Source organism: Carlito syrichta, unplaced genomic scaffold (genome assembly GCF_000164805.1).
Source record: "Carlito syrichta isolate Samal-C Ts95f unplaced genomic scaffold, Tarsius_syrichta-2.0.1 Scaffold304334, whole genome shotgun sequence".
NCBI lineage: Eukaryota > Metazoa > Chordata > Mammalia > Primates > Tarsiidae > Carlito > Carlito syrichta.
Genome location: NW_007248430.1, coordinates 705,807 through 708,872, shown reverse-complemented (window position 1 = coordinate 708,872; position 3,066 = coordinate 705,807). Strand labels below are relative to the sequence as shown.

The 3,066-nt window shown below is 34.0% G+C and overlaps 1 long non-coding RNA gene across 1 annotated transcript in view; it reads right to left on the bottom strand.

The window, feature by feature from the left end:
• Window positions 1–2,833, bottom strand: part of LOC110595778 — a 40,259-nt gene extending 37,426 nt beyond the window's left edge. The window contains exon 1 of the long non-coding RNA XR_002482059.1: window positions 2,740–2,833. This is a non-coding gene — a long non-coding RNA (uncharacterized LOC110595778). The remainder of the gene's footprint in view (window positions 1–2,739) is intronic.
• Window positions 2,834–3,066: the final 233 nt, after the last annotated feature.

Sequence of the window (3,066 nt, the reverse complement as noted above, 5' to 3'; positions counted from 1 at the left end):
CCACTCACCTCAGCCTCCCAAAGCGCGGGATTACAGGCTGAGCCACTGAGCCCAGCTTGGGCTGAGATAATTTCAAGGCTGCACTGTTGTCTTTGGCTCTTTCTACCCAGGCCTCCTTCCTTCTCTCCTGATGCAGGTATCAGACCCACATTGCTGTCTGAAAGCTGTCCCTGCCTGGTACTGCTCCCTGTGCCCGTTGTCCTTTCCCTTCTCCATCCAGTCTGGTCTTGGTGTCTGCTTTTCAGAGAACCCCCAAATTGATACGCTGTAAATTCTGTATTTAATGACTCATAAGTCTCCCAGAGCCAAGACCCTGGCAGTTTAACAGATGTTTGAGGACACATGGCTGTAAACTCAAGAAGAAATATATGACATGCTATAAAATATAAGGAATAGTTGGATTCCTGGAGGAAAATACCACCAACACTTACTTTGACCCGAACTGGAAAGAGCATAAAACCGACCCATTTACACATCTGAACAGTGAAGTCAGGTTGTCACGTTTTGAGTTGGGGTGCATTTTTACAAAGATGAGCAGTGGTGCAAAGACTCAGAAAGGAATCATGAAAAGAAGGGAGGAGAAAGGAGAAAGAAAGAATTTGAAGGTGAGAAAGCACATGATCCAGTGTCTTCTTCGGGGTTCCAAGGCCACTCAGAAGGGAAGAAAGTCTACCAGGACTGGGTTGTTCTCAGATAACTTTTATTGTCTCATTTTTATAAGATTTGCAGACGTCTGCCAGTGGCTGATACGAAATGCTGATTGAGAAAGGGTTTATCTACTTTTCATCCAAAATATGTGAACCATTAAGGAAATTATAAAAAGCAGCAACAATATACTCTGGTTTTATTCAGAACCTCTCCCTTAGTGATTATTAAAAGGGTGATATTTTTAGCCAAAGAAAGCAAAATGCATCTGCAGCAGCTGGTTTCCAAGGAGACAGAATAATTTAAAACCATGTGGAACTCTGCTCTCTAATTTTCATCAATTTCCCTTCATTCCTGGAGGTAGCTTTACTCAGAATTTATAATTTCTAAAAAATATAGCTGCATCGACTTGTTTTCTCTGACACATTTCAGGAGATGAATATCTGGTCTTACATATCACCTTAAATTCCAGTATGGAGGCTGGATTAGTTTCAACCATCATTTGGCTTGGCAAAAACCAAAAAGAAAAAAAAATCCACCAATCATTAGAAACATGGCAAAATTTCAGTCTTATGTAATAAATTTTGAAATCTAGAAATAGTTCAGAATAAACTATGCATGAGTATTGTTTGGGTCAGTATGATACTTATGCATGTAAACATGTTATTAACTATATTTAGTACACTTAAGAAATTTAAGGTAATTATTTATTCATTTGAATAATTTATACCCAATATTCAGCAGTTTTTCTTTCTCACTTATTTTAATTTTGCAAGAACTATTATGTTTGTTTATTAAATGACAAAATTTATCTTTCAAACAAAAACAAAACTACAATAAATTAAAAAATGTGAAAACAAAAAGCAAAAACAAGTTCAAAAATTCTTAGAAATTAAGTAGTCATTCTTAGTAGTTTTGATTCATTCAAAAAATATTACAAATATATATGAATAAATTATTTACATCATGAAAAACTTTTATTGTTAAATCAACAGGTATTAATTGATTGTCAGTGTGTCCCAGTCAATTATATATCTTAGCAGTTCAATTTTAATAAGATTCCCTCAATCTTAAATGACCTATATTTATGAATTAAAATAACTGTAGAATTAAATAAGTTGGAGCAAAATCATTTTTATTTTATATGTTTGTACTAAAAATGTATTATCCTACATATTTAGAACTCATCCCTATTTTCTCTAAATGAAAAAAAGGCAATATTAAAAGACATAAGCAACTAGTAAATTAAAATCTCAACTTTAGAATACTAAAAAATATTGTCTTGGAGATATATCAGCAATATAAATGCTCTGATGGAATTCTTGTCTAGATATACTTGATTGATAAATGAAATAAATAATGAAAAATGCCTGTTAAAATGCTATTTTTTACAGTAATGTTTAATGCTTCAAAATTAGGCTTCTGAGTTTTTAAAATAAAAACGGCTTCATATAAGTTGATAAATACAGATAGATTACTACTTAATTATCACATAAGCTTAAAATTTACTGAATAAAAGAATACAGCTACTTAGCATAAGCAGAGTAAGTAAATAAAAGGACTTAAATGCACACAAATCATTCATTCTAAATTAGTGCTAAAAGAGAATACAAAATGATTCTGCAAAAATGATTTTCCCAAGCAATTTACCGTATTGTAAATATTAAAAGACACCACCTAAAATTTTATATTCAGAGAAGGCTCCATTTTCTCAAAACCTGTGGAATTCACTGAGCTTTTCTCATCCTTCCGGTGAATCCTAATAACATAAGCTTCCATAAACATTTTTAAAAGACACATAATGGCTCATTTGACCTATTAATTTTGCTTTAATAACACTTGCTTAGAAAGTTATTTAGGATAAGACATGCCTTTGGTGTTTTTATTTTATTTTATTTTTATTTTCACAAGCTTAGGGTTTTGCAAGGAGAAAGAGCAGCTCATTGCAAAGCTTCCTCAAGTAAAGAAAGAAGCACACTTTCAGAAAATGTCCACAGAATCATTTTCATATTACACAATCCTTTCAATAAAATTTTGAGAAGCATTCTTTTTTAAAGAAAGCATAATTTCTTATTTTTTCTTTTTTGCTCTTACCTGTAAATATGGTTTCTGTACTTCGGCTCCGTCAGAACACACTGAAGAGAGTTCACTCCTCCCTCCTTCATCCATCAGGCGGCAGCCAACCAATAACAAAAGCCAGATCCTGGCATTCTCTAGCTCATGCTCCCTGCTTTGCTTCCATTCCTTGTTCCCTCCCACTCCCACTCTTTCAGAAGACAAATCCCTGCAGCTGGGAGAGAGGAAGGGAGTGGAGAAAAGAAATATGGAGAAGAAAGCAGAAATGCAAGATATTTCAAAGGATAGCTCCAAACTGTGGAAAATGTCTGCAGGTGACCTCAGCTGACGTGAAATGTCTTTCTT